Genomic DNA, 20,866 nt, shown 5'->3' with positions numbered 1-20,866 from the left:
TGCTTGAAGCCTAGGGGCTGCCCAGGCGCTGACTAGCTCTCCTGACTCAATAAAGGGAATCTCTAAAACCTGCAGAGGATGACATGAGCAGAATGGATCTTTGTCTTAATTAACTCAGCCAAAGCGGCCACTGCAGCTGTATGATGGAAAATGGATTGAACCCCAGGACTTCTAAAGCTGCCACCGGATAAAGGGCAGCGCTTCAGTGCTCAGATCCAGATCAAGCCCAGAGCCAGGAAGAGAGCAGAGATCTTAGCTGAAGGGAAAGCAGCTTTTTTCCAGTGGGAAAACTGTGTCTCCCTATTACAGACCCTGGGACCCTCAGAAGCCAATGCTGTGCATTGGCCATGGACAAACCCAGAGAGATTTGGGGAGCAGGAAACAGGCCCAGAGTTGCCCTATTACAGTGACAGCAGCAGGATGCAGCACTATCGGTATGGAAGGCACTTTACGGGTTAACTACCTGATTAGTCCCTGGGTCCTCCCTCCACAGGAGGCTGGTCAATCCCTGTCCCTCCATCCCCATTCTGGGGAAAAGGACATGGAGGCAGAGGGGAGGTGACTTGCCCACAGCTTCAGTGTAAAAATCGACTGGTACCTGGGGGTCCCTAGCGCCCACGAGGCTAAACCACACCTGTCTGTGCTGGGATTAGGGCTGGCCAGTCTTCGCAGCTCTAGTCTGTGGCCGTGCAGTGCCATCTGCAGGAAGCTGTAATTCCTGAGCTCGTGCAAACTGACAGCTTTGAAACCATCCCTCCAGATTGCTGTGAACTCTGCGCTCCTCCCGTCCCTGGGGATGGAGATAACCTGGAAGATGCCCTTACAGCCTGTGCTGAGAGCCTGAGAGCCTCTAAGCTGCAAGAGGTTACCGAGCTTTCCTCGGGAGTGAGCCCACACGTGAAATTATTGCAGCTGCTCAGGGCTGGAGCACACCAAACCCCAAGGTGCCAGCAGCATGCCAGGTGCACCCGGACATTTGTGGGAACAAATGATACAGCCAGATTCTCGCTGGAAAGTATCAAGGGAGACTATGCTAGGCTGGGGAAGACACTTAAGGAAATTGAGGCTCAGGTGATCTTTAGCGGGATCCTTCCTGTTCCTAGAGAAGGGCAACAAAGGTCTGACAAGATTATGACTGTCAACAGATGGCTTAGGCAGTGGTGCTATAAGGAGGGCTTTGGGATGTATGGCCACTGGGAGGCATTCACAGACAGAGGTCAGTTCTCTCGGGATGGACTTCATCTGAGTAGGGAAGGAAATATACTTCTAGGATCGAGGCTGGCACAACTGATAAAGAGAGCTTTAAACTAGGAATTGGGGGGAGATGGATGGGAGATGTCCAGAAAATCTCCACGCCAGATTTTAGCATTGAGAGGGAAGAAGATGAAGTAAGAAAGGATACAGCCATGGGTAGGAGAATGTATATAAGGAGCGAGGGCGGTGTGGATACTAGTCTAATAGGTTATACTGGCTGTAGAATGACTGTGCCTAATAGGGTACAAAATGTGAGCGAGGCCAAACAGCAAAAATTAAGATGTTTGTACACCAATGCGAGGAGTCTAGGTAACAAAATGGAGGAACTAGAGCTACTGGTGCAGGAAGTGAAACCAGATATTATAGGGATAACAGAAACATGGTGGAATAGTAGTCATGACTGGACTACAGGTATTGAAGGGTATGTGCTGTTTAGGAAAGACAGAAACAAAGGTAAAGGGGGTGGAGTAGCATTGTATATCAATGATGAGTTAGAATGTAAAGAAATAAGAAGCGATGCAATGGATAAGACAGAGTCTGTCTGGGCAAAAATTACATTGGGGAAGAAAACTAGTAAAGCCTCTCCTACGATAGTGCTCGGGGTGTGCTATAGACCTCCGGGATCTAATTTGGATATGGATAGAGCCCTTTTTAATGTCTTTAATCAAGTAAATACTAATGGAAACTGCGTGATCATGGGAGACTTTAACTTCCCAGATATAGACTGGAGGACCAGTGCTAGTAATAATAATGGGGCTCAGATTTTCCTAGATGCGATAGCTGATAGATTCCTTCATCAAGTAGTTACTGAACCGACTAGAGGGGATGCCATTTTAGATTTAATTTTGGTGAGTAGCGAGGACCTCATAGAAGAAATGGTTATAGGGGACAATCTTGGCTCAAGTGATCATGAGCTAATTCAGTTCAAACTAAATGGAAGGATTAACAAAAATAAATCTGCAACTAGGGTTTTTGATTTCAAAAGGGCTGACTTTCAAAAATTAAGGAAATTAGTTAGGGAAGTGGATTGGACTGAAGAACTTATGGATCTAAAGGTAGAGGAGGCCTGGGATTACTTTAAATCAAAACTGCAGAAGCTATCGGAAGCCTGTATCCCAAGAAAGGGGAAAAAATTCATAGGAAGGAGTTGTAGACCAAGCTGGATGAGCAAGCATCTTAGAGAGGTGATTATGAAGAAGCAGAAAGCATACAGGGAGTGGAAGATGGGAGGGATCAGCAAGGAAAGCTACCTAATTGAGGTCAGAAGATGTAGGGATAAAGTGAGAGAGGCTAAAAGTCGAGTAGAGTTGGACCTTGCAAAGGGAATTAAAACCAATAGTAAAAGGTTCTATAGCCATATAAATAAGAAGAAAACTAAGAAGGAAGAAGTGGGGCCGCTTAACACTGAGGATGGAGTGGAGGTTAAAGATAATCTAGGCATGGCCCAATATCTAAACAAATACTTTGCCTCAGTCTTTAATAAGGCTAAAGAGGATCTTGGGGATAATGGTAGCATGACAAATGGGAAGGAGGATATAGAGGTAGATATTACCATATCAGAGGTAGAAGCGAAACTGAAACAGCTTAATGGGACTAAATCGGGGGGCCCAGATAATCTTCATCCAAGAATATTAAAGGAATTGGCACCTGAAATTGCAAGCCCATTAGCAAGAATTTTTAATGAATCTGTAAACTCAGGAGTAGTACCGAATGATTGGAGAATTGCTAATATAGTTCCTATTTTTAAGAAAGGAAAAAAAAGTGATCCGGGTAACTACAGGCCAGTTAGTTTGACATCTGTAGTATGCAAGGTCCTGGAAAAAATTTTGAAGGAGAAATTAGTTAAGGACATTGAAGTCAATGGTAAATGGGACAAAATACAACATGGTTTTACAAAAGGTAGATCGTGCCAAACCAATCTAATCTCCTTTTTTGAAAAAGTAACAGATTTTTTAGATAAAGGAAATGCAGTGGATCTAATTTACCTAGATTTCAGTAAGGCATTTGATACCGTGCCACATGGGGAATTATTACTTAAATTGGAGAAGATGGGGATCAATATGAACATCAGAAGGTGGATAAGGAATTGGTTAAAGGGGAGACTGCAACGGGTCCTACTGAAAGGCGAACTGTCAGGTTGGAGGGAGGTTACCAGTGGAGTTCCTCAGGGATCGGTTTTGGGACCAATCTTATTTAATCTTTTTGTTACTGACCTTGGCACAAAAAGTGGGAGTGTGCTAATAAAGTTTGCAGATGATACAAAGCTGGGAGGTATTGCCAATTCGGAGAAGGATCGGGATATTATACAGGAGGATCTGGATGACCTTGTAAACTGGAGTAATAGTAATAGGATGAAATTTAATAGTGAGAAGTGTAAGGTTATGCATTTAGGGATTAATAACAAGAATTTTAGCTATAAGTTGGGGACGCATCAATTAGAAGTAACGGAAGAGGAGAAGGACCTTGGAGTATTGGTTGATCATAGGATGACTATGAGCTGCCAATGTGATATGGCTGTGAAAAAAGCTAATGCGGTTTTGGGATGCATCAGGAGAGGCATTTCCAGTAGGGATAAGGAGGTTTTAGTACCGTTATACAAGGCACTGGTGAGACCTCACCTAGAATACTGTGTGCAGTTCTGGTCTCCCATGTTTAAAAAGGATGAATTCAAGCTGGAGCAGGTACAGAGAAGGGCTACTAGGATGATCCGAGGAATGGAAAACTTGTCTTATGAAAGGAGACTTAAGGAGCTGGGCTTGTTTAGCCTAACTAAAAGAAGGTTGAGGGGAGATATGATTGCTCTCTATAAATATATCAGAGGGATAAATATAGGAGAGGGAGAGGAATTATTTCAGCTCAGCACCAATGTGGACACAAGAACAAATGGGTATAAACTGGCCACCAGGAAGTTTAGACTTGAAATCAGACGAAGGTTTTTAACCATCAGAGGAGTGAAGTTTTGGAATAACCTTCCAAGGGAAGCAGTGGGGGCAAAAGATCTATCTGGTTTTAAGATTCTACTCGATAAGTTTATGGAGGAGATGGTATGATGGGATAATGGGATTTTGGTAAGTAATTGATCTTTAAATATTCAGGGTAAATAGGCCAAATCCCCTGAGATGGGATATTAGATGGATGGGATCTGATTTACTATAGAAAACTCTTTCCTGGGTATCTGGCTGGTGAATCTTGCCCATGTGCTCAGGGTTTGGCTGATTGCCATGTTTGGGGTCGGGAGGGAGTTTTCCTCCAGGGCAGATTGGAGAGGCCCTGGAGGTTTTTTTGCCTTCCTCTGTAGCATGGGGCATGGTTGACTGGAGGGAGGCTTCTCTGCTCCTTGAAGTTTTGAACCATGATTTGAGGACTTCAATAGCTCAGACATGGGTGAGGTTTTTCATAGGAGTGGGTGGGTGACATTCTGTGGCCTGCGCTGTGCAGGAGGTCGGACTAGATGATCAGAGTGGTCCCTTCTGACCTTAGTATCTATGAATCTATGAATCTATGACTGAGGCCAGCACTGCAGGCACTTCAGCAGCTTGGGCTTGTAGATCCTAGCCCTGGTGGGTGCCAATATCCACTCAAAGCCAAGGCTCAGGGAAAGGTTTGTACTAGGGCTGGCAGGACAGGGGAAATCCTGCAGAAGCTTAGACAGCTACAGTTCATGGTGAGCGGCGGTGGGACCTGTTTGGGGCCGGTCCAACTGAGAGTCAGGGCTTCTCAGGTCTAGCGTCTGGGCTGCCCTTTCCAGGCCTGTGTCTGTCCAGGCTAGCAGGAGCTGGCAGTTTCCAGGCCAGGCTCAGTTCATGTCTCTCATGGGGGGCCTCTGTACTGCTCCCTGCCCAGCTGCTGCCCTGCCCAGCTGCTCCCCCATAGGTCCCATGCACCGAGGGTTACGGCTGGGCTTTCCTGGACCAGCCTCGTGTTTGAGCCTCCGCCCTCTGTCCGGGCAGAGTTTTCAAACAACAGGCAGACCAGACAAGCTGCAGCTCAGAAAGAGCCCCGATTGGCCTGCATCCGCAGCTGATGGGCCCATTCCTCTGCAAGCCCCAGCTGCTGGATCTGCCCTCCCAAGCCCCAGCTCCCAGCCCTGGCGAGGGTCTCTGCCGAGGGGAGGCATTGTCATTGCATCCTGGGCTTGTACCAGCTGCCCTGCCGCCGTGGGAGAGAGCAACACTACCCCCCGCCACCGGCACCCTCCAGCTCCCCCACCTGCACCCACCCCCCGACCAGAAATGTGGGAGCCCGACAGGCAGACCTGCCCCAGCCGCAATGGCCGGCGCTCCCAGCCCATCCCAGGCATGACTCTGTGCAGTCCCAGGGGCCCCTCTGCAGCTCCTGGCCAGCCGGGGTGTGGCTGCTGCTTCCCACAGGCCCTGCCACTGCCTGGCTCAAGGTCTTTCCTCCTGCCGGGCCAGGGCAATGGAAAGTGCCCTAGGGAGGAGGCTGCTGGGCACCGTAGGGCCCTGGCCAGAAGCACCTGGACAAGCCCTGGGCCGGGGAGAGGGGCTGTGCTGTGAGGAGGGGGCTGATGGGACTTATAGGCTCCTGCTCAGTGGGTTCATTACCACTGTCACTACTCTTGTGTCTTTCTTTCTGAAACCCCAGAGCCCGGCTGGGGACACGTCGGTGGCTTACTGGTGATCCGCAAAGACACTGCACCTGGCTACATACACTGCTCTTTTGGCTGGCTTCTGGGGGCCTCGAAAGCACAGCCCACGGTGAGCAGCACGGGCAGGCTGGCCTATTCTTTGCCCTGTTCCCATGGAACAGGCTGTGTGCGGAGACCTCGAGCCATCCCTGGGGCTCCTAGGGGCACTGCCACACTTGTGAAATTCTCCCACGCACCGCTGCGTCCCCAGAGCACTGGCCCGTGGGAGTGACAGGGCTGGACTTGGGACCGTCACAACATGCCATGAAATGGCTTTAACAGGGGGCTCTGGTTGGGTTGCCAACCCTCCTGATTTCGCTGGGAGTCTCCCAGAATTGGGCAGGCTCCTTACCTGCTCTGGCTCTGCGGCACTCCCGGAAGTGGTTAGCATGTCCCTGCGACCCCTGAAGGGTGGGGAGCACGTGTCTCTGCACGCTGCCCACACCCTGAGCACCCACTCCGCAGCTCCCATTGGCTGGGAACTGCAGCCAATGGGGCTGCGGGGGTGGCACTTGCAGGCTCAGGCAGCACACAGAGACCCCTCCGCGCCCCCCACCCCCCACAGGGACATAGCGGCCGCTTCCAGGAGTGGTGTGGGGCCAGGGCAGGCAGGGAGCCTGCCTTAGCTCCACTGTGCCACCACCCGGACACCGCCCGAGATAAGCACTGCCTGGCCAGAGCCTGCACTCCCTCCTGCACTCCACCGCCTGAGGTAAGCACTGCCCCAGCCTGGAGCCCCTTCATGCATCCAAACTCCCTCCCAGAGCCCACAGCCCCTCCTGCACCCCTACCCCCTGCCCTAGCCTGGAGCCCTCTCCTGCACACAACCTCCCTCCCAGAGCTTGCACTCTGCATCCCTTCCTGCAACCCAGCCCTCTGCCCCAGACTCAGCCTGGAGCCCCCTCCCACACTCCGAACCCCTTGGCCCCAGCCCAGAGCCCTCACCCCCACCCTCTGCCCCAGCTGGGTGAAAGTGAGGAAGGATGGGGGAGAGCAAGCGAGGGAGAATGGAGTGAGTGGGGTGGGGCCTCAGAGACAGGGGCTTGGGGCTCCCTCCTCTTCGCCAGCTGTGATGAAGCAGGACTGTTCTTAATGTTTCCTCTGAATATTGTGGGGGTGCAACACACTATTCTCAACCATCACAGGCTGAAAGGCCCCTTCTGTCTCCTCCACAGACAAAGAAGAGCCGGAGACACTTTCTCCTTTCCCAGACACCCAGCTCAGGATCTCATTCTCCTGGTCTCAGCCTGCTGACTAGACAAAGCCATCAGCTCACAAGGCTGCCTAGGCTCATCCAAACTTCCCTTACCAAGCTCCTTGCCACTCCCAACAGTTCCCCTGCCCTGCCGGTGTCTCCCCCCCTCAGTTGGGGTCTCAGCTCCCACTCTGCTCAGCGCTGCCCTTCCTGTCCCCGTGGGGGTAGGCAGCGAGCTCGTTGCTTTCCTCACTGCATCAGAGCCAGCGTGAGCCCACTCTCAGGTCTGCAAGGGGGCAGGGAGCATCTCTCTGTCCCACCCAGCCCCAGGGCTCTGGTTACAGGCAGGCAGGTATCCTGAGCCTAGCAGCTCCTCCCTGCTGCCAGCCAGGTCAGCTGCATTTTTACTGACCATTTCCCTCTCCGCCAATTGGTTCCCTGGATTCAAATTCAAACCCTTGGCCGTTACAGGAGCAGGGCCTGGATCCTGTCCCAAAGAGACACAGCCACTCCCCCAACAGGGTCTCGCAGCTGGTATCCTGGAGAACCCCAACGACCAGCCACCCCCACCCCTCCTGGGTCTGCACAGGGATCTGGGCCATAGGCAGGGTGAGGGGCTTCATCCCTGGGATCCTCACCCAGCTCACACAGCCCCTCAGCCTCTGAGGCTGCACCACCAGGGGCCTGACAACCGTTCTCTCTGTCCCAGGATCTCGCCACCCCAGGAATGTCTCCCCATTGACCATCACCTTCCACTCCCACTGGAGGTCCAAGGGGCCTGACCCCAGGAGACTCCACACAGACATATAGGTTGGGGTCAGGAGTGGGAGCCTGTCCACCTCCCCACCCATCTGGCTGACGGAGTCTATGGCTTTGGGACCCAGCAAGGGAGCTAGACCCTGGGGCTTTTCCGCAGGGTTCCCCTGGTTCAAATCACCTGCCTGCTCAAAGGCAGTGAGGGGGCATCCAAATTCCCCCCCCTTAACCAGGGGCAGCAATTTAGTCTTGAGGTTCCCTGCAGAACTGGCACCCCGGGGTCTATCCCCGCTCACCCCTGGGAGGTCCCCTCTGCCTCTCCGCTCCACCGTCGCCAGTTCATGCTGCTGCTGCTCCTGCAGCTCCTTCTCCGGCTCTCGCTGTCTCTCCCGGTCCTCTTGCTCTTTCAGACTCGGGTCCAATCCCGTCCATCTTCGATCCCCCGATGGGGAACCCGATGGTGAAGACCCTTGTCTGGTCGGGGACAGGAGTCTTGGGGATGCCTGGCTACCACTCCAGCTGCTCCCAGATCCTGCTGTAGCCCCATCTGGGGTCAGGAATCTGCTCCTTAGTGTGATCATCCTCCTCCAGCTGCAGGATTAACTGTGCTTTGGTGAACTTCCCAATGCATAACCCTCTCTTTTTTTCACAGGGTTACAATGTCCTTCTTAAGGAGATCATAGAATCATAGAATCATAGAATATCAGGGTTGGAAGGGACCCCAGAAGGTCATCTAGTCCAACCCCCTGCTCAAAGCAGGACCAAGTCCCAGTTAAATCATCCCAGCCAGGGCTTTGTCAAGCCTGACCTTAAAAACCTCTAAGGAAGGAGATTCTACCACCTCCCTAGGTAACGCATTCCAGTGTTTCACCACCCTCTTAGTGAAAAAGTTTTTCCTAATATCCAATCTAAACCTCCCCCATTGCAACTTGAGACCATTACTCCTCGTTCTGTCATCTGCTACCATTGAGAACAGTCTAGAGCCATCCTCTTTGAAACCCCCTTTCAGGTAGTTGAAAGCAGCTATCAAATCCCCCCTCATTCTTCTCTTCTGCAGACTAAACAATCCCAGCTCCCTCAGCCTCTCCTCATAAGTCATGTGCTCTAGACCCCTAATCATTTTCGTTGCCCTTCGTTGTACTCTTTCCAATTTATCCACATCCTTCCTGTAGTGTGGGGCCCAAAACTGGACACAGTACTCCAGATGAGGCCTCACCAGTGTCGAATAGAGGGGAACGATCACGTCCCTCGATCTGCTCGCTATGCCCCTACTTATACATCCCAAAATGCCATTGGCCTTCTTGGCAACAAGGGCACACTGCTGACTCATATCCAGCTTCTCGTCCACTGTCACCCCTAGGTCCTTTTCTGCAGAACTGCTGCCGAGCCATTCGGTCCCTAGTCTGTAGCGGTGCATTGGATTCTTCCATCCTAAGTGCAGGACCCTGCACTTATCCTTATTGAACCTCATTAGATTTCTTTCGGCCCAATCCTCCAATTTGTCTAGGTCCTTCTGTATCCTATCCCTCCCCTCCAGCGTATCTACCACTCCTCCCAGTTTAGTATCATCCGCAAATTTGCTGAGAGTGCAATCCACACCATCCTCCAGATCATTTATGAAGATATTGAACAAAACGGGCCCCAGGACCGACCCCTGGGGCACTCCACTTGACACCGGCTGCCAACTAGACATGGAGCCATTGATCACTACCCGTTGAGCCCGACAATCTAGCCAGCTTTCTACCCACCTTATAGTGCATTCATCCAGCCCATACTTCCTTAACTTGCTGACAAGAATGCTGTGGGAGACCGTGTCAAAAGCTTTGCTAAAGTCAAGAAACAATACATCCACTGCTTTCCCTTCATCCACAGAACCAGTAATCTCATCATAAAAGGCGATTAGATTAGTCAGGCATGACCTTCCCTTGGTGAATCCATGCTGACTGTTCCTGATCACTTTCCTCTCCTCTAAGTGCTTCAGGATTGATTCTTTGAGGACCTGCTCCATGATTTTTCCAGGGACTGAGGTGAGGCTGACCGGCCTGTAGTTCCCAGGATCCTCCTTCTTCCCTTTTTTAAAGATGGGCACTATATTAGCCTTTTTCCAGTCATCCGGGACTTCCCCCGTTCGCCACGAGTTTTCAAAGATAATGGCCAAGGGCTCTGCAATCACAGCCGCCAATTCCTTCAGCACTCTCGGATGCAATTCGTCCGGCCCCATGGACTTGTGCACGTCCAGCTTTTCTAAATAGTCCCTAACCACCTCTATCTCTACAGAGGGCTGGCCATCTCTTCCCCATTTTGTGTTGCCCAGCACAGCAGTCTGGGAGCTGACCTTGTTAGTGAAAACAGAAGCAAAAAAAGCATTGAGTACATTAGCTTTTTCCACATCCTCTGTCACTAGCTTGCCTCCCTCATTCAGTAAGGGGCCCACACTTTCCTTGGCTTTCTTCTTGTTGCCAACATACCTGAAGAAACCCTTCTTGTTACTCTTGACATCTCTTGCTAGCTGCAGCTCCAGGTGCGATTTGGCCCTCCTGATATCTTTCCTACATGCCCGAGCAATATTTTTATACTCTTCCCTGGTCATATGTCCAACCTTCCACTTCTTGTAAGCTTCTTTTTTATGTTTAAGATCCGCTAGGATTTCACCATTAAGCCAAGCTGGTCGCCTGCCATATTTACTATTCTTTCGACTCATCGGGATGGTTTGTCCCTGTAACCTCAACAGGGATTCCTTGAAATACAGCCAGCACTCCTGGACTCCCTTCCCTTTCATGTTAGTCCCCCAGGGGATCCTGGCCATCTGTTCCCTGAGGGAGTCAAAGTCTGCTTTCCTGAAGTCCGGGGTCCGTATCCTGCTGCTTACCTTTCTTCCCTGCGTCAGGATCCTGAACTCAACCAACTCATGGTCACTGCCTCCCAGATTCCCATCCACTTTTGCTTCCCCCACTAATTCTACCCGGTTTGTGAGCAGCAGGTCAAGAAAAGCGCTCCCCCTAGTTGGCTCCCCTAGCACTTGCACCAGGAAATTGTCCCCTACGCTTTCCAAAAACTTCCTGGATTGTCTATGCACCGCTGTATTGCTCTCCCAGCAGATATCAGGAAAATTAAAGTCACCCATGAGAATCAGGGCATGCGATCTAGTAGCTTCCGTGAGTTGCCGGAAGAAAGCCTCATCCACCTCATCCCCCTGGTCCGGTGGTCTATAGCAGACTCCCACCATGACATCACTCTTGTTGCACACACTTCTAAACTTAATCCAGAGACACTCAGGTTTTTCCACAGTTTCGTACCGGAGCTCTGAGCAGTCATACTGCTCCCTTACATATAGTGCTACTCCCCCACCTTTTCTGCCCTGCCTGTCCTTCCTGAACAGTTTATAACCATCCATGACTGTACTCCAGTCATGTGAGTTATCCCACCAAGTCTCTGTTATTCCAATCACGTCATAATTCCTTGACATCACCAGGACCTCCAGTTCTCCCTGCTTGTTTCCAAGGCTTTGTGCATTTGTATATAAGCACTTGAGATAACCTGTTGATCGCCCCTCATTCCCAGTATGAGGCAGGAGCCCTCCCCTCTCAGACATTCCTGCCTGTGCTTCCTCCCGGTATCCCGCTTTCCCACTTACCTCAGGGCCTCAGTAAGATGCTGACAGGCCATTACTCCGCTGTCCCCAAGTTGTTGTGGACTCACAGGCCTGTTTGCTCTCAGCTCCCCACTGTTTCCAGGGAGAACCCCTAGTGTGCCAGCCCTTCTCGAGGTCACCACCTCTTTGCCAGGGTCGAGCTGCAGACTCCTCTGCCCCTGGGACCGCTCGCTGCAATCCCCAGGGGAACCTTGTTATTGCAAAAGTCCTTCTCTCTCCCAGGGCCAAGCCGCAGGCTCCTCCACCCCTGAGACTGCTCCCCGCAGTACCCAGGGGGACCCCATTACTGCACAGTCCTTCTCGGTGGTCACACACTCCCAGGGGTTAACTGCCCCCTGAAACCGCTCCTCTCTGAGCCTTCAGCACACCTGGTAAATCCCCCTTCGTTTTACTGCTCTCCAGTCACTTACTGCAGGAAGCGCCATCCGCGCGGTGCAGTTCATCCCACCGCTCCCACCAGTTGTCACGGAGTCCCCGGACGATGCTCTGGAACTGCTCCCCATGAAGCCAGGCAGGACTCTGGGGAAGTCTCCTCTCTGGGAGCAGCCTGTCTGCAGGACACACAGCTCACCCGGCTCCCCCCTTCCTGGGTCTGACCTCGGAGCATTCAGCATCCTCTGCCCCTTCGTGAGCTTCCCACAGCGAGTCCGCCCAGGCGGGTCCTGGGGAAGCCAAAGGGTCCTGCCCCCCAACTCCACAGTCAGACGTGACTCTCAGCCAGCCAGTAAAACAGAAGGTTTATTAGACAACAGGAACATGGTCTAAAACCGAGCTTATAGGCGCAGAGAACAGGACCCCTCAGCTGGGTCCATTTGGGGGGCAGTGAGCCAGACAACCCCGTCTGCACTTCACTCCATGTTCCCAGCCAACCCCAAACTGAAGCTCTCTCCAGCCCCTTCTCCTCTGGCCCTTGTCCCTTTCCCGGGCCAGGAGGTCACCAGATTCCTTTGTTCTCCAACCCTTTAGCTCTCACCTTGCAGGGGGGAAGGACCCAGGCCATCAGTTGCCCAGAAACAGGGTGTCGGCCACTCTGTGTGTCCAGACCCCTGCACACACCTGCCCTCTAGGGCTCTGCAATGATCATACACCCCCTATCCCACCACCTAGATACTTAAGAACTGCATAGGGGAAACTGAGGCACCCCACAATATTCAGAGGAAACATTAGGAACAGTCCCGCTTCGTCACAGGTGCGCAGGGTGGGACCGGCACAGGAAACGCTGGGATTGGGGTGCGGGGCAGGGCTGGCTCAGGGAACGCTGGAATCGGTGCGCAGGGCGGGGCTGGCGCAGGGAACGCTGGGATCGGTGCGCGAGGCGGGGCTGGCGCAGGGAAAGCTGGGATTGGGGTTATCACATGCTGGATCCCCACTGTGCTGATCCACATATCGTTCCCCTGAAAGGTGTGCTCTGACATCTGGCATCTGAGCCTTGGGACGGGAGGGCCCGCCATGCCCATGGGCTGGGTGTGCCAGCTCTGAGGCTGCAAAAATTGCCCTTGGAGCTGGAATTTGTCCTGGTCACTCATGAGCTTTCCACCCATGATTAACTGCATGAGGCGCAGGCCGCACTGCCTGGAAATGAGGGGACATGTTTGCATCTGAATTTGCGAGAGGGGCAGCTGGACTCTGTAACTAGCCGTGAGAAGCAGGCCTGGCGGGAGTGACAGGGACACAGAAAGGACCGGGGGTGGCGGCCAACCCCGTCAGCAATGGAAGGGACCCTAGTGTCCCTATGATTGCTTATTGTCTGCAGTCCCTGTGTGCAGCTAGTCAGGACAGGCCCTGCCGTGCTGGGAACCCACCCACCTGTATGAGAGGCAGAGGCTATTTTACCAATACCTAGTGTCTTTGTCTGCGCAGTTCCGTGGCCGCGGCTGCTGTTGGCTCGGGTCTGGGGAGCTGCAAAGGGGAACAGTATCCTGCCGGGAACCTGGGAAAGCAAATTCAGAGCATTTGCTGAACAGCCTGGAAAGGGTTAAATGGAGCAGCTACTGGCTGGGCAGGGTGCTGGAGTCCCTGCAGAACAGGATCAGGACAGTTGGTTGGGTCCCTCCCCTCCCAGGCCTGCACTGCCCAGATGGATGCGTGAGAGAGGCAGCCGGGCCCCAGTTCTCAGGAATCCCATGCAGGGGGTAGGGTGTTCTGTTTCCCTGAGTGTTCAGAGTTGTGCAATCTTGTTTCCTGGAGCCAGGGAGTGACAGGAGTTTGTTCTCTGTCTGCCCACGCCTCTCCCAAGCCCCTGAACTGAGCCCTAGACCCTGCTGGAGGAGGAAAAAGGGGATGGGTTGTTTTTGTGGGGGGAAGCATGTGATTGCACTTAATTAAGTGGGGTTCAAACCAGAAAGCAGCAAGTACACACAGGCTTTAACAGCTTTACCTGCTAAAGCTGCCTGCCACCAGTTCACCTTTCTAAGGCTTTGTCTACACAGGAGCTTCATCGCAACGCTTTTGTCGTTCAGAGGTGTTAAGAAAACACCCCCACCCCCACCCCCAAACGACAAATGTTTTACCGACAAAGAGCGGAGATGTGAGTAGTGGTGTGAGTAGGTTTCAGAGCAGCAGCCGTGTGAATAGCACTTTGTCGCTGCTGCCACTCATGGGGGGCAGTTTTTTGTCGGCGAGAAGCTTTCTCTGGCCGACAAGCAGCAGCTACACTGCGCCCCTTTTAGCAGCACGGCTGAAGCTGTGCAGCTGTGTCGCTAAAAACTGCATAGTGTAGACAAAGCCTAACTGTGTCAACCCCCTGCTGCACAAGAGACCTGACTTCCTAAAGCATCAGCACGCGCGGCACTGAACTCTCCTGAACATCTGGCCAGGCACATCCCAACAGCGGGGGTGGGGGTGAGGGGAGTGAACATCTGCCCAGACATGTCCCAATGGGGAGGGCGCTGATCATCTGGCCAGGCATGTCCCAAGGGGGGGAGAGGGGATGCTGAACATCTGTCCAGCCACCTGGCTCTGAGCACCTTGGCAAATCTAGGTCCAGGAATTAACAGGTTTTTAAACACCACATAATGGAAATGCGTTAAGCGTCACCCCAAGCATTCAAGAACTCTGAGTCTGGCCCCAAAATTCATTAAATTGGCTTAACATTGAAGAGGTTTTAAATATTAATAAATGGAGAGTTCGTGTCTGTCATCCAGTTTCTGAGTCAGAAGAATATAGGGCTGATAGGGACCTCGTGGGGCAGCCCTCCCAGGCAGCCCCACCAGATCATCCCCTTTGTACACTCATCAAGCTCCAGCTCAAAGCCAGTTGAGTTGTTTGCTGGGACTCCGAAGGGGAGGCTGCTCCGGCACCTCACTCCTCCAATGGTTAGAGATGCTAATTTCCAGCCTCCTCCTGGCCCCTTTGTTCTTGTGCCAGCCTCATCCTTTCACTTCAGTGGCTCCCCCCCTCCCGACTGTTTACGCCCACCCCCAATGTAGTTATAGGGAGCAATCCAATCCCCAGGCCCCTGCATTTGAGGCTAAACAAGCTGTGACTAAGTGGGGCTGGAGGGGTGTCTTGTTTTTTTCAGTGCTTTGCATGCAGAGTATGTGGGCTTGGTCTCCTTGTGTGTTGCTTGTGTAATGAGGCGGTGCGAGAGGGAGTCTGTTGTTGCAGGGGACCAGCGGTGACCTCGCCTAGCAGTTGGGACCCCAGGCAACGGCCTGGAGACAGGGGACCCTAGTGACCAGAGACCTGGTGACTAAGAGGCCCAGCCCAGCTTGGAAGTCAGCTGGTTCCTGCCAGTGAGGGAACAAAGGGCGGAAGAGAGATGGCCCCAGCAGCCTGTTTACATGGGACAGAAGACAAAGGACAGAGGAGGGGCTTGGGGAAAGGTGATATAGGGTGATTGGCTGGAAGGAGGGGGCATCTGGAATGGGGAGAGATAGCAGCTGAAGCCCATCTGGATGCAGGAGAGACCTAGATGTCCTGTGCTGAGGGATTCTAGGCCCAGGGGTCCTGATAACCTCCTATGCTGGGTTCAGACGTTCAATAAACTCTCCTGTTTTACGCTGGCTGAGGGTTGCTCCGGTCTAGAAACCAGGTTGCGTTGCTCCCTCTGGGGGTGGAGGCCCCAAGGGCCTAGAGCGAGTGGACTCCCTGAGGGTGTTGACTAGCTAGTAAGGCCAACAGAGAACCAGTCTAAAGGAACGTCCTCCGACCGCATCGATCATAGGGGTTTGCTGTCAGCCCCTAAAAAAACAAGTAAATCAACTAGGATGTGTGGGTGTAAAAAACCAAGGTATTTATTAGACCATCAACAGTTCCAAATAAGGTGAAGCTGAGGTGAACCAAACGACTAGGAACACAGGCGAAGCGAGGACCCGCACAACAGGTGCTATACGGTAAGTAAAGGCCCGGCAGTGTGCTGTGACTAAGGGTAAGTTCCCTCCCCTAGGACAGGACCCAGGTAAGAGGATGGAGGATCAATGGACCATGCCCCTGTCCTGCAGCTCCAAGGCCCCTTGTGATGCCAGGACAGCTCCGGCCTCGGCCAGGAAGGTGGAACCCCCAGGTGAGGAGGGACCTCAGGGTCAGGCGCTGACGGCTCTGCCCCAGCAATGACTCAGCTTGTGCTCCCCCTGCACCGTCGTGGGGGGTGTTTGTCCTCGGTGAACGAGTGGCAGCTGGTGACACTCCCTGCGCACAAGTGAGACTCACCCTCCCGCACCCGGGCGAACGAGCGCAGTGCTCAGCATACTCCTCTGAGGCCACCTAGGGTGCTGAGGTGTCTGCTGTGCTCGCCAATGGCCGCAGGAGCCGCAGCACCTCCAGACTCTGCCCCTTCCCTCTGCTGTGCTAGCCCTTATAGGCCCGGCTGTTACTGGCAGATCACAGGTCTCATGGTCCTGCCTTTCAGCAGAAAGGGCAGGAAACTACAGCTGAGGAGGGGGAAGAAGGGCATTCCAATATGGGGCACCTATGATGTTAAGCACTGATGTTTTTCCCCTACAAGGGGGCCCATGGCAGAGACGGGCATGCTGGAGGCTCGGAGAGGTGCGGTTCCAGAAGGTGGAGGGGCCTACGGCTTAACCCTGAGAGAGCGTGGACCTCCAAGAAGGGCTGTCCTACGGAAGAGGGTTCCTCCCAGGGACCATACAGAGCCGAGAGAGAGCACAAGTCCTGTGAGTCCATGACACAAACCGCACTCGCCCAGTCTCTGCTCAGAAGGCAGGCTTTCCATTGCTCTCATCAGCCTCCTGTTTTGCGCCTGCCCTGGGGGCTTCCTGGCAGCTCTGGCATGGATTCTACTTTCCGCTCCTTTCTCAGCACCCTTGCAGTGAGACAGATAGTTATTGAAGGTTTCACACTCGGCAAACATGGCTGGCCTGCCCAGTCTGATACAGCTGCCCAATGCACGGGGCTTTGCCTACTGGCAAGGAAGCTGCACCAGGTGCCCAGAGAGGCACAGAGATAAAGGACGTATGTCACCATCTCACCCCTTGATGGACTGCACCCTCAGCAAGTTTGCAGATGACACTAAGCTGGGGGGAGAGGTAGATAAAGCTTGAGGGTCGGGATAGGGTCCAGAGTAACCTAGAGAAATTGGAGGATTGGGCCAAAAGAAATCTGATGAGGTTCAACAAGGACAAGTGCAGAGTCCTGCACTTAGGACGGAAGAATCCCATGGACTGCTACAGGCTGGGGACCGACTGGCTAAGCGGCAGTTCTGCAGAAAAGGACTGAGGGGTTACAGTGGACGAGAAGCTGGATATGAGTCAACAGTGTGTCCTTGTTGCCAAGAAGGCCAACGGCATTTTGGGCTGCATTAGTAGGAGCATTGCCAGCAGATCGAGAGAAGTGATTATTCCCCTCTGTTCGGCACTGGTGAGGCCACATCTGGAGCACTGTGTCCAGTTTTGGGCCCCCCGCTACAGAAGGGATGCGGACAAATTAGAGAGAGTCCAGTGAAAGACAACTAAAATTATTAGGGGGGCTGGGGCACATGACTTATGAGGAGAGGCTGAGGGAACTGGGGTTATTTAGTCTACAGAAGAGAAGAATGAGGGGGGATTTGATAGCAGCCTTCAACTACCTAAAGGGGGGTTCCAAAGAGGAGGAAGCTTGGCTGTTCTCAGTGGTAGCAGATGACAAAACAAGGAGCAATGGTCACAAGTTGCAGGGGGGGAAGTGTAGGTTGGATATTAGGAAACACTATTTCACTAGGTTTCAGAGTAGCAGCCATGTTAGTCTGTATTCGCAAAAAGAAAAAGAGCACCTGAGAGGCACTTGTGGCACCTTAGAGACTAACAAATTTATTTGAGCATAAGCTTTCATGAGCTACAGCTCACTTCATCAGATGAAGTGAGCTGCAGCTCTTGAAAGCTTATGCTCAAATAAATTTGTTAGTCTCTAAATTTCCAGACAGTTTACAAATAGCTAGTAGATTATATCTTCTTACATTGCCTTGACACTGCAGCATAAGATAATGGTGAACAAAATCCACCTCTTCTGCAGCACAGGTGGAACGGTCCATTTGTGGAAAAGGCTTAGCAGAGGTGAAGAGCTGGCTACCTGAATATTCTTGCTTCAGTCGCAGTAGTGAAAACAAATATAAAACAGTACTGCAGCTTCTGCATGAAGGGAAATGTCAGAAATGGTTATCTGGTGTTCTGGAAAGAAGGTCCGTGCTTGCAGCTTTCTGAATAGACCTGTGTTCTTAAAGATGCGTGCGAAGTGAGCTGTAGCTCACGAAAGCTTATGCTCAAATAAATTTGTTAGTCTCTAAGGTGCCACAAGTACTCCTTTTCTTTTTTGCGAATACAGACTAACACGACTGCTACTCTGAAACATGGGGAAATAATTTTACTTTGTGTAATGACCCATCCACTCCCAGGCTCTATTCAAGCCTAAGTTAATTGTATCCAGTTTGCAAATTAATTCCAATTCAGCAGTCTCTTCTTGGAGTCTGTTTTTGAATTTTTTTTTTGAAGGATAGTCACTCTCAGGTCTGTAATCAAGTGACCAGAGAGATTGAAGTGTTCTCCGACTGGTTTTTGAATGTTATAATTCTTGACATCTGATTTGTGTCCATTTATTCTTTTACGTAGAGACTGTCCAGTTTGACCAATGTACATGGCAGAGGGGCATTGCTGGCACATGATGGCATATATCACTAGGAGGGTGGTGAAGCACTGGAATGGGTTATCTAGGGAGGTGGTGGAATCTCCATCCTTAGAAAGTTTTCAAGGCCCGGCTTGATAAAACCTTGGCTGGGATGATTTAGTCAGTGTTAGTCCTGCTTTGAGCAGGGGTTTGGACTAGATACCTCCTGAGGTCCCTTCCAACCCTGATATTCTATGATTCTATGACCTCAGCTCTAGGGAAGGAGGTTTTCCCAACTCAAATACCCAAGAAGGGCACACCCAAGACAGCCCCATGCCACAGAGCGCTTGAGAAACCAGAGTCTCTGCACAGTTCTCTCTCATGTTGTTCCAGGCTCCTGAAGCCTGGGGCATTCTCAGCAGCACCTCCTGTCCCGTGTGACTCACCCATCCCACTGCATACATGCTGCAAACAGGCTGCCCCTATCCTGCTTGCTGAGGCCTTGAAAGGGAGCCAGCAGCTGACATGGGAGATTTACCGAGCACGGTGAAGAGGCCTGGTCTGGATGAACGTGCCTACAAGGCAGAGTCCGGCTACATCATATTGAGATGTAAAGTGCACTTCGGCCATGCTCCCGGAGCACCCGTGCACCAGCCGCAGGCACTCCCCCACCTCCTCATATCCTCCTTTCACTGCAATGTTAAACCTACCGCATCCTTGAGCTTCAACCCGCTTTAACTTTCTCTACTTGAACGTGACCTCTGAGAGCAAACTTGCCTCCAGAACAGCTAAGTACAGAGCACAGGGCCCCCCAATCCTGCAACCACACAGGAGAGCCAAAGCACTAGCCCCAGCACCCCCCATGGGCTGCAGCTGACAACAGACAAGGCCATTGGACTAGCTGCTCCCATACAACAAGCCTCTGCAGAGAACTGCCACGTGCTCACGTGGTTCACTTGACATGGCTACACTCTGCCTAGTCTCTCTGTGTTCTGTGTTATAGGGCAGTGTCTGCACAGCACCCAAGTGCCAACACCTGCCCTGGAGAAGCCAGTGTCAGTTACAAGTATTCAAGCTTTCGAGCAACACAGAATTCTCCTTCAGGGCTGGGAAAGGTGCCCAGTGTGTCACCACTAAATACAAGGGGATGGATTGTTTAGCATACACAGTTAACACAGGGTCTACCAGTTTATGCTAAACAATCTGTTGCCCCTTGTATTTACTGGTGACACACTGGCCTCAAGAAGAACTCTGTGTAGCTTAAAAGCTTGTCTCTCTCACCAACACAAATGGGTCCAATAAAAGATATTCTCTCACCCACCTGGTCTCTCTAATATCTGGGACCAACAAGGCTACAACACTGCAAACAGCAACCAGGAGGTTGATCAGGGATGTGGTTCTAGATTGAGACCCCCATCAAGCACTGAGCAAAAGAAGGCTTCAATGATGGAGGGGGTCAACAAGCATGTGGACCAAGAGCATCCAGTGGATATAGTGTACTTAGATTTTCAGGTTTCAGAGTAGCAGCTGTGTTAGTCTGTATTCGCAAAAAGAAAAGGAGTACTTGTGGCACCTTAGAGACTAACACATTTATTTGAGCATAAGCTTTCGTGAGCTACAGCTCACTTCATCGGCTGCATTCAGTGGAAAATTCAATGGGGAGATTTATATACATAGAGAACATGAAACAATGGGTGTTACCATACACACTGTAACCAGAGTGATCACTTAAGGTGAGCTATTACCAGCAGGAGAGCAGGGGGGTGTCACGGAGTCCCCGGGCGATGCTCTGGACCTGCTCCCTACGAAGCCAATCAGGACTCTGGAGAAGTCTCCTGTCTGGGAGCAGCCTGTCTGCAGGACCCACAGCTCACCCGGCTTCCCCCTTCCTGGTCTGACCTCGGAGCATCCAGCATCCTCTGCCCCTCCGTGCGCTTCCCACAGCGAGTCCACCCAGGTGGGGTCCTGGGGAAGCCAGAGGGTCCTGCCCCCCAACTCCGCAGTCAGACGGGATTCTCAGCCAGCCAGTAAAACAGAAGGTTTATTAGACGACAGGAACATGGTCTAAAACTGAGCTTGTAGGTGCAGAGAACAGGACCCCTCAGCTGGGTCCATTTTGGGGGTCAGTGAGCCAGACAACCACATCTGCACTTCACTCCTCGTCCCCAGCCAGCCCCAAACTGAAACTCTCTCCAGCCCCCCCCTCCTCTGGGCTTTGTCCCTTTCCTGGGACAGGAGGGCACCGAATTCCTTTGTTCTCCAACCCTTTAGCTCTCACCTTGCAGCGGGGAAGGGCCCAGGCCATCAGTGGCCAGGAAACAGGGTG

The sequence above is a fragment of the Dermochelys coriacea genome, chromosome 2, assembly GCF_009764565.3.
Source record: "Dermochelys coriacea isolate rDerCor1 chromosome 2, rDerCor1.pri.v4, whole genome shotgun sequence".
In the NCBI taxonomy this organism is placed as follows: Eukaryota; Metazoa; Chordata; order Testudines; family Dermochelyidae; genus Dermochelys; species Dermochelys coriacea.
This window is presented reverse-complemented; position numbering follows the sequence as displayed.